The 11,280-nt window shown below is 33.5% G+C and overlaps 1 protein-coding gene across 1 annotated transcript in view; it reads right to left on the bottom strand.

Moving 5' to 3' along the window:
- Positions 1-4,533, bottom strand: part of LOC140446947 (uncharacterized) — a 100,720-nt gene extending 96,187 nt beyond the window's left edge. Inside the window, exon 1 of the mRNA XM_072539541.1 lies at positions 4,347-4,533. The gene's annotated coding sequence lies outside the window, so the exon portion shown is untranslated. The remainder of the gene's footprint in view (positions 1-4,346) is intronic.
- Between the last annotated feature and the right edge of the window lie 6,747 nt (positions 4,534-11,280).

The following is an 11,280-nucleotide window of genomic DNA, read 5'->3' on the forward strand; positions in this document are numbered from 1 at the left end:
CACATGGACTTCTCCAAAAGATAACACCAACAATATAATCAGAAACCAAATAGATTTTATAACGATTAACCAAAGGTTTCGTAATGGAGTACAAAGTGCAAAAACCTATCCAAGCGCAGATGCAGATACGGATCATAATCTATTACTAGCAAACGTCAACATTAAACTCAGGAAACCGGAGAAAAAAGTTAAAACCACCAAAATTTACATCAAAAACCTAAAAGACGACAACTGCCAACAGCAACTAAACTCAGAGATAAATAAATTAACTGAAGAAAGCGTTGAATGGGCAGATATGAAAAAAGCCATACTAAAAGCGGGAAAGGAGGTCCTAGGCGAAGAAGAGAAAATAACTAAAAAAGACTGGATGACACCGGAAATAGTTGAGCTAATAACTGAAAAAAGAAAATACAAAAATAAAGATGAAAATAAATATAAAACCATCAAGAATAAAATCAAATATGAAATCAGAAAGGCTAAGGAGGAATGGATGAACAAAGAATGCCAGGAATTGGAAGAACTCAAAAAGCAACAAACTTGACACCTCAAACTTACATAAAAAAATGAAAGAACTTACAGGCAACACCAGACAAAGAAGAACTCTAATAACAAGAGATAATAATTTAGAAATACTTACTGAAGAGAGCAAAATAAAGGAAGTATGGGAACAATATATAATCCATCTTTTCCATGACGAGAGAGAAAATGAACAAGATATAGGTGAAGAAAAACAATACCTACAAATTTTACCCTCAGAAGAATGGCCTACAGAATGCAAAACAAGGAAAAGCACCGGGTCCTGATCAAATTCCAGTTGAACTGTTAAAAGCCTTAGATAACGGTAATATAAAGAGACTCACCCGAATTCTCAACCACATATATGTAGAGGGCAACATCCCGGAAGAATGGCTTAAATCGATATTTTTACCTCTACCAAAAAACAACAATCCCAAATCATGTAATGACTATAGATTGATTCCCTTTAAAGATTCTCTTGAAAATTGTTCAAAACCGAATTTATAAGAAATGTGAGGAGCAGATAGATAAAACTCAGTTTGGCATCAGAGGAGGCATGGGTACAAGAGGGGCATTATTTGCGTTGACGGTACTCTTGCAGAAATGTCGGGAATATAACAAGAGTGTATATGTATGCTTCATAGGCTTTAGGAAGGCCTTTGACCGAGTGCAGCATATGAAGTTAATAGATGAATTAAAAAACATCAATTTAGACAAAAAAGACATTGAGTTTATTAAGGCTATATACTGGAACCAGAAAGCAGTAGTAAAGGTGAACGATATAGAAACAAATAATATACCGATTGCGAGAGGGGTTAGGCAAGGATGCGTCTTGTCTCCGACGCTTTTCAACGTGTACTCACAGGTCATATTCAGAAAAGCCTTATGGGAAAGAAAAGAAGGAATAAGAACTGGTGGAGAAATCATAAACACCATGAGATTTGCAGATGACACGGTAATTATGGCTGAGAGTATAGAAGATCTACAAACTTTACTAGATGCAATAAATAGTGAATGCATTCAAATGGGACTTGACATCAACACAGATAAGACCAAATTTATGATAGTATCAAGGAGTCCAATAAATAATGAACAACTAACTCTTGGTGGACAGCAAATAGAGAGAGAGTGACAAAATATAAATATCTGGGAGCTTACATCAACACAGAATTAGATCCAGACCAAGAGATCCGGGTACGAATAGAAATGGCAAGGGCAGCATTCTTAAAATTCAAACAATTGTTCTGTGACAAAAATCTGAATATTGCGCTGAGACTGAGGTTTGTTGAATGTTACGTCTGGTCGCAACTATTGTACGGGGTAGAAACATGGACACTAAAAGCGCAAATAGTTAAAAAGATTGAAGCCTTTGAACTTTGGATATACCGGAGAATGTTGAGAATCCCATGGACTGCCAGGGTCACCAATGAGGAAGTGCTGAGAAGAATGGGTCGAGACAAAAAATTGTTGAGAACGATAAAAGTACGCAAGACTGCATACCTTGGACACATACTAAGAAATAATAAATATAGCCTTCTGCAGGTCATCATGCAGGGTAGAGTCGATGGCAAAAAGGGAATAGGTAGAAAGAGGAAGTCATGGCTGCGAAATATTCGAGACTGGACAAACATGACTGTAGACGAATTATTCCACGTTGCAAAAGACAGAGAAGCTTTTAAAAATGTGGTCGCCAACCTCCGTTAATGAGGACGGCATAGAAAGAAGAAGATACGCATAAGAATTCTTAAATGTTACGTCTTTAGTGTCCTCCTCTATGGAGTAGAAAGCTGGAGCCTTACAGAAGATGCCATAAAACGATTAGAGGCATAAATGTGATGCTACCGACGTATGTTGAGGGTGGCATATACACACCACACAAGTAATATAAATATTCTTCAGAGGCTAGGAAAAGACAAAGAAATTATTAACACCTTAAAGCACATAAAATTGACTTACTTCGGTCACATCATGCCTAATAATAAATACCAACTTTTACAGTTGATTCTACAAGGCAATATTGAGGGTAAGAGATGCCCTAGACGTAGACGTATATTCTGACTGGCCAATCTTAGGAAGTGGACTGGTATAACTGATCTATATTTCGAGCTGCTGTGAATAGAATAAGATGAGTCAATGTGGTCGCCAACATCTCTAGAAGATAGGCACATTTAGAAGAAGACGACTCCATCTCATGAAACGGAATATGCGAAGCAATGAGATCACTAGGAATATCAGATAAGATTAGTTAAAATGGCGCTAAAAATACAGTCAATAAAGTCATGATAAAAGGAAGTCTTTCAAATCCTTTTAACGTCAAAAGAGGATTAAAACAGGGAGACCCTCTGTCAACAGACTTATTTAACCTAGTACTAAAAAAAATAATTAGAGAAACGACACGATTCTTAATAAAATAGAAGAATGTCTAGGTTTCGCAGATAACTCAATATTTCTGACACTTCAAGAATAGAACTTTGAAAAATGTTTACAAACTTTAAAGAAGATACTAGAAAATATGGCCTAACTATAAACCAAGAAAAAACCAAATATATGGAAATGAGAGGAGAAAATAAGTGGATCACTAAGAACGAATGAAAGAGAGTATAAATTTGAGAAGTTAAAAGAATTTAAGTACCTTGGAGTAACAGTTACAAATATAGGAAGCGAAGAGAGAGAAATATATAAACGGTTGTTAAAAGGTAGCAAAGCAGTGGGATAAACACACTTTGAAGGCAAAAAAACGTGTCCAGGGCAGCCAAGATTCAAACTTATGAAACATGAGACTAACAGTGTTGTATGCATGTGAAACTTCGAAAATGAATGAAAAGGAAGAAAAAAATTAGGGATTGGGGAGAGGAAAATCTTGAGAACAGTTTTTGGTTGTATAAAGGAGGGTACCAGAAGAACAAACCAGGAGTTAATGGAAATTTATAAGAGACTCAAAATAACACAAAAAATATGGGTAAAGAGAGGTAGATGGTTGTTACATGTTTTACGAATGCCAAAAGAAAGGAACGTTCTAATAGTTCTGCAAGCAGGAGAAAAGGGAAGAAAGGAAGAGGGAGACCACGAAGAAAGTGGTTTGATGCCGTCCGAACTACCATAGAAGAAATGAGAAAAAGAGACTAGAAAAAATAAGTGAAAGACCATAAAAAGTGGAAAAAACTAGTCAAGATTATCGAAGCCAAGGGCCTGTAGTGCTGTCAAATATATACATTTACATAATTATAAAAATTATATATTAAATACTGCTAAAAATTTACTAACAGAGATATTAGTGAAAAATCGTTAAAACAATTTATAACAAAGCTTTTAAGGAATAAACGGATGCATTCTATTTCAATAAAAAAGAACTTAAAGAGAAAATATATTTAAAAAGAGTTTTAACTGAAAGAATTATTAGATATTGAATGCAAAAAATATTGTGTATGGCACAGAGCTGACAAAAAATATAATAAATGGATTAATATAAATACGAAGAAATATATATACACAATTAAACAATTAACATGATGTTTTGACATGCAATTATAAAAATGGTACTTTTGCACGTATACTTTAAATCTCAGAAAAACCGTTAGAATTGTAAATATAATTAGGTACTGATGGTTAGAAATTTATTTCACCAAAAAAATTGCTGCTAATATTATGAGTATAGTACAATGTTAAATCAAAAATTGCAATCGAATTTTCAATGCAGAGAATACAATAACAAATAAATAATTCAGAAAATATTTTATATGTAATCCAGTTATCCGCATTGAACAATATCATGTTTTAAAGGCACATAATGAAATGGCATGCATAATTCGTAAAAAAAAATGATCTCTTACCTCGTAAAAACGAGCAAAGAATTTAACAACAAAGTTTCTGATTCGTATATTATTTAAATCGAACGTCCCGTCTGGGTTCTAACTAATTTCCTGCCTGTAGTTGTGAAATGTGAAATGAGTGAGGAGAGGAGAGGCACATTGATCGAAGAATCGCAAGGGTTGCGGAGAAGTCTGCAGCCCCCGAGTGCTCCCCTTGTACTGCAGCTACCCTCGAAAGCCTCCACTACAGTTTTGGTGGCGAGCCAATTGCTTGCGCATGACTCATTGGTACCGGTGTGAATGTCGCGAAATCAGCAGCGGTGTATAAAAAACTCAAAACGTGATCGACAGGCAAGGTTGAAAAAGTGGGGTATAAACCGGCAAACATCGGTAAAATTACATAAAATTATACTTTTTATTGGGATAAAAGGTACGTACCGGGTGGTTAGGAACTTTTCGGCGTTATTACGAGCGCAACAAAAAAATTCAAAATTGACCGTTACCTACGTAGAGAGATAATTTTAAAGGACCTATAAAAAGTATTAAAATGCAATACAAACTTAATATGAGAATATGAAAAAGATGAGCAAATGTGCACAAAAAAATTAAGTATATAAGCACATTTTTTACCAAAGTATGCAAAAAATATATCAGTATTTGCCATTTTTTTCTGTAATTAAACAAGTAAATTTAGCAGTAGAGCAGAGTCGCATAATATCGGATAAATTTTTTTCAACCGCTACTTTTTACAAAAAAAAAAAAAAAGAATTCCAATTTTGTTTTGTTCTCAGTAATTTGCTGGTATAACTATGTATTATGTACTGGTAGGATTGAAGTAATTCCAGAAGATACCTTTATGCGATAATAAAATGAAAATAATTTATTTGTTATACGGGCTTTACACCAGTCACCAACAATAAATTCACGAAGAAATTCATGAATTTATTTATCAATTTCTGTCTCATTAAATTCGTGAATATCTTGGACTTAAAAGTTTCTTTGACTTCAAATAAATCTTTACATCAAGTGTCATTATTTCAGTAGTACAGATGGTTTTATTATTGTATGTTATTTTTTGTTGTTTGTTTGCATTTTAAATAAAGATAGAAAATAAATAAACATATTTTCAAGTATAATCTAAAAAAAATAATATTGTTTTAAAAAGAAAATAGTGATTAAGATTAAAAAATTATGCTGAATTTGATAAAGAGTAAGAACCTGAACAAGAGGTGAAAATTAGTGGAAATTACATGTAATTAGTGGAAACTGTTGATTTTTAGACACAGAAGGCAATTTCGCATAACTGTATATAATAGAACAAGAAAATCTAGCATTTATTACATAATAAAAATTAACTGTAATTAGTAGAAATGTTAATCAATTCATTGTGACTTTTGGAATGATGAAAGCATTTATTTAAATACAATACCTGCCTGCACCAAGTCGAAGTAAAGAAGAAAGAAGGGTAAACTTTTTATAATCTGTTAACCACTTCTCATAATATATTTTAAGAGATACCTAATATAAATAAATATATTTATTGTTAGAGTATTGAGATGTGTAGAATTCTAATTAAAAAGGGAGGTTTTAAAGAAATGAATACTTAAAAATGAAAATAACCAGTAATAGCCCAGTCTGGTTATGCAAAAATCATCGATTTCACGGCAAAATTTTTCGCAGATATCTGAAGCTTTTAAGACATAGGTGGGGGTTACTAGATGACGAATAGATGAAAAAGTACTCGTATTTTTACCTTGCGTTTTTTTTAAACAATAATTTATGGCCCCAATTTGATTTTTTGTCAAAAAGTTTTTTCCCTTACATGTTATAGACAATATTTATAACATTTTTTTATATCAAGAATATTTTTATTTTCCCGTTTTTTCAATTAAAATTGATAAATAATTTACGGAGATATTTGAAAAAAAGCAGTTTTTTGCACTAATTTATAAATTTTATTAATTTTTGTATTAACAAAATAAAATGTTATTAATACATTTAAACCTCGAGGAATTACCGTCTTTTATTTCTCCCCGATCCATTAAACAGTTTAAAAGTTATTTAATTTATTTATCTCTGGTTCTAATTATTTAAACTATTGAACTTGCCCTATAAATGATGCTAAACACACACAAACTCTCTCAGAAGTTAAATGCATATTGCGTTTTCATCGAAATTATTTAGAAAACAAACGTTTGAAAAAGAGGTATGTTTTTTACTTATAAACAATTGTAATAACTTTTATATTTTTCAAGCTACAGACTTTTACGTACCACCATTGGATAGATGGTAAAAAACTCACATTTAAAAAACAAAAAAGCCTTCTAATAGCCCTTCTAATAGACCAATAGGAACGAATTTAGCGACTATTTTAAAAAAAAATCATATCTCCATTGTTTATAAACATTAAGAAGTAAAATTTGCACAAATTTTGAATGAAAATCAAAACTTTATATTGAAACTTATACCTATAAAATTCATCCAATTTTTCGAAACTTGAGAAAGTGGAGGGGAAACTATTTCAGCTCCACGCTCCAAAATTTCGTAAATTTCAATGTAATGGCTTTAGAAAGCAATATACTTATACTTTTTTGAGTAAAATGTTTTGTGTATTTTGAACAAAAAAGTTTTAACTAAACGTATTTCATTACTTTTTGATTGAAAATTGTAAGTATTATTTAAAACTATTAAATGGATAATTAATTATAATAAATAATTATAAAAAACACAACAATACACTTTATTTAAATGATTTAAGATACTTAAAATTCAACAGAAATATCGGTAAATCATCTTTTAAACAGCATGTTCTTCGGGTTTACGATTAATTACAAATGTGGTTAGGTAATAAGTTATATGCTTCGAGACTATGGTTGGAGACAAAGTGCCACTGGTTTTGAGCCAATTTATACTCTAGATAATTTAATTCCCGAAGAGAAATTAAAGCACATTACACGCAAATGCACCACAGGTTGCAAAACTACTAGATGTGGGTGCAGAAAACGTGGTTTAAATTGTACGAACTTGTGCATAAATTTTACTGAGGAAGAAGTAGAGGAAAAAATATGTTGCAACCTCGGTACAGTTACGTTTGAGGACGACAGTGATTCTGAAGATGTATATTTAGAGACTGATTTAATAAGTAAATACAAACAAAACAACCTGCAACAAAAAGGTTCAGAGCTGACAGTGAAGTCGAATGAATGAACCAAATTTTAACTTTTAAACCAATGTATGTAAAGAAAATAAAAAAAGTAAAGTTTAATAAACATTGCAAAATTTATTAAGACAAGTATCCCAGTAACGCAGATTAGAATAATATTGTATATCGTATTTGTACGAAAAATAGAATAAAAATCAATATTGTTAATTATAAAAATACAAAGTGAAATTTAATTTATACAATATATTGTATAATATATTGTATAAATTACATACTATTACATTACATACTATTACATCATTGATATAAAATGAAAAAAAAAATATATGTTGATTTTCCAGGATTTTCCGAGATTTCCGGGGGGTGAAAATTATGTCATCATTATTAATACTGCGACAGACTATTTCAGCCAAATTAAAAAAAGTAAGTTTTTACGGTGAATTTCAAATAGACTTAATTTTTCCGAGGATTCCCATATTTTCCGGCCAGTGAAAACTATGAAGTTATTCGTATTTCGACGAGCTACCCCAGAATAAAAAAAGAGGCTTCCAGCTGCAATGTCGAGATAATGTGCATTTTTCCTACGTGTTTCAATTTAAAGTTCCGATGTCGAAAAAAAAAACGGAGCTGAAACAGTTATCCTCTCCACTTTCCAGTGGCGCACCCAGGGGGATTTTGGGGGTTAAAACCCCCCAGGGCCCTATTCGACACTGTTACTCACACATTTTAAGGACTCAAAATGGAGGTAGCATCATAAAAAAAATTTCGGTGACCAACCAAAACCCCCCTCCCCCAGAGGCAAATTCCAAGTGAGCTACTGCCACTTTCCTATGTCGATCTTTCGAAAGTACCTTCGTTTCGAAGGGCTGAAAGTTTCGAAAAATTGGATGAATTTTATAGCTATATTTCGTACCCCTAGAAATCTAACGGATTATGACTGGTGTAGAAATATTCACAGTTAAATTAATATATAAATTAATTTCATTTTTAATATAGATTGAGTAACAAACTGTGTACAAATCTGACTTTTAAGTGACTTAAATACAAAAATATAAAAATAAATTAGCTTTTTCATAGTAGAAGGCGTAGGCCTATCATTTTTTTAAGTTTAAATCTAGTTTACTGGCAGAAGTCGCATATGTAATCATCTTTTTCCGCACTGGTACAATCAACATGTGCCAACATTGACACATTAGGCATTTGATCCACTGTTCACCCGTCACTGACTTAACCATTGTTCGTTGCAGAACATGCATGTCATATCCGTTTCATCCGGTGTTTGTCCTGGTCCTTCAACGCATCCGATTGAAGAGACAAATGATCTTCTTCCTCAGATGAAGATCTCTTGTGTATGTCACAATCTAATTGTCTCTTGACCTGAGAGCTAGGTTTATGCTTTTTACACTTTTTCTGTAGTTTTCTTTATTTGCAGCCTCCAACATCTTTTGTTTTTGTTCCAGTCTTCTTCCATTTTCGTTTGGCGTCTTTATGTGTTTGATCTTTTTTTCCTGAGAACGTTTTTAGCAATGTCTGCCTCTTAGTCTGCTTTATAAGAAGACGAAGTGATTATGGCCGACTTGCAGGCCTCTTCCAGATGATTTTTTATCAGTTTGAGTACAGGCAAGATTTGAAAGGGGCTTGTGTAAACTGGAGAAGGATTTGAAAGCGAACTTGATGAGGGGAATGGCAGAGGTAGGGAAGGAGGGTCTACCAACCAAGTTGAGGTGGACGATTCTTCGTGTGCAACCCATGAAGGAGAATGTGTCACCAGGTGAGAAGATTCAGGATTTTCCTCATCAAGTGTGTTGTTCGAAGAAGTTTCAAAAGGATCATCAGATGTACAGCCGTTATCATCTAGATCAATAGGCTTCTCATTTTGGACCCCTCCAATGAACTCGGCATCAGAAAACTTGTTTCTATCCAGTGGACAAATTTCAGTTGTCTTGAACCCATTGATGGCTATTTCTACCATTTGACACTTTATGTAGGCCTTGCCAAACAGCTCCATTACGTCAAATGCTGTTTGAGGGCGTTGGTTTATTAACAACCATTGCCTAATCTCCTGATTATAATAAGTATTTAAAGGAGACAAAAAAAACTTATCTAATCTATCTCTTATTATCTAAGGGATGCAACTTATGAGTAGGAGAACAGGTAATTCAGTTGTAGGTTTTGTAGTACTCAAAAAATGGTCGAACCATTTTGTAAACAGTTCTGTTTTAATCCATCCTGATGACTGTACGTGAAAGACAGCACCTGGAGGAGCTCCTTTTTGCAACTGGGCATTCATGTATTTTCGAGGAAATATGGGTGGAACATAGTCGCCACCAGCACTCATACAGACTACAATTCTTATCAAGGCACCTCTTTCTGCTATCTCAGAGAGCCTACCTTCCTTGAGACCAATGATTGGTTTTACTTTACTCAAAAACTACTGTAAGGCCACTTTCATCAACGTTTTTTTTTATCAGCGTTGAAAATTATGTTTGCTGGATAGCTGTGTTTTTCAAACGCATATTCAATGTTATCAAAAAACCTTTTCATGAATAGATCTAGCCACGCTTTACCTGCCGTGTTGTGTTTAACAAAAGGGTGCGTATGCCATTCCTTTCAGCCAGTTGATAGACCATCCGCCGAAGGTCTCGCCTAGTCAAACCAAAAAGTTTAGATTGCATGACCAAACAATACTTAACCAACTGTTCCTCCTATTCGGAAGCCAGAACAGTAGGCCTTCCTGCCCTAACAGAAGCTGCTTTTGCTGGTTCTCCATCTCTTTCCATTGACAAACGCATCAGCGTGGTCTTGGGTACTTGAAAAGTCTTGGCAGCCTTTTTCCATCCCATTCTTTTCACCCTAGTGGCTTCTATAGCCTTTGTCATATTTTCCTCCAACCACAACCTTTTCTTCTTTTCTTTGGTAGTCTTCGGCATGGTTTTTTAATCTGCAAATATAACATTCGGAATTAGTTTTAATAATGGACCGTTTTTACTGGGGGTCCGAAATAGAAATGAAAGGGGTCCGAATTAAAAACTTCAAGGGGTCCGAATTAGGAAATAACACGTGCAAATTAAAACTAACTTCACTCAAAAACTTAGCGGTAGAATTGTTTTTCCGTCACTTTAAATACTACACTAACCTATTTACTACATACTATGTTAGTATTAAATTTTTACCTTTGCCAGAACTATCGTAGGAAATGATAAACAGGAACACTGCAAATATTCCAGGAATCACAAAAATAAAAAACACTCGCCACTGTTTAAACTCAGTCACTAATTGAACAGCGGCAGAGTTTACGCTGTTTTCCCATTGGCAGCAGCACTTTCGTACGAAACTGCAAGACGACTTCTGTTTTCATTTTATTTTTGGATTTAATTTTTTGCTTAAGTTCTTTGCGTAAATTAATACCCATGCTTATGTTTTCTTTTGTTTTTTTTTAATTCTCTGCATGCATAAGAGTCAAAGTTTACCACTTTCTTAACCCCACTTACAGTTTCAGACCATTGTGCGTCTTCAAGAGCTGTTTTATAATTCTGCTAAAGACTTTAGATCAGTTGGTTTTACAAAGTTGCTTATTTTATCAACCGTGGTAGTTATTCCCCAGTGTACAGAAACATCTTGTAGAGTGATATTTTGTTTTATTTGGAGATTTATTTTCATTGTTACTACTGTTATCAACAAGGGAAGTTTGTAACTTGTCACGTATTGCAAAATCTTGGTCACGAAACAATTCTCTATCAAATTGCATAATGCCACATTTTTGAAGACCATGCAAAGAAATTTCCATTGATG

Source organism: Diabrotica undecimpunctata, chromosome 7 (genome assembly GCF_040954645.1).
Source record: "Diabrotica undecimpunctata isolate CICGRU chromosome 7, icDiaUnde3, whole genome shotgun sequence".
NCBI lineage: Eukaryota > Metazoa > Arthropoda > Insecta > Coleoptera > Chrysomelidae > Diabrotica > Diabrotica undecimpunctata.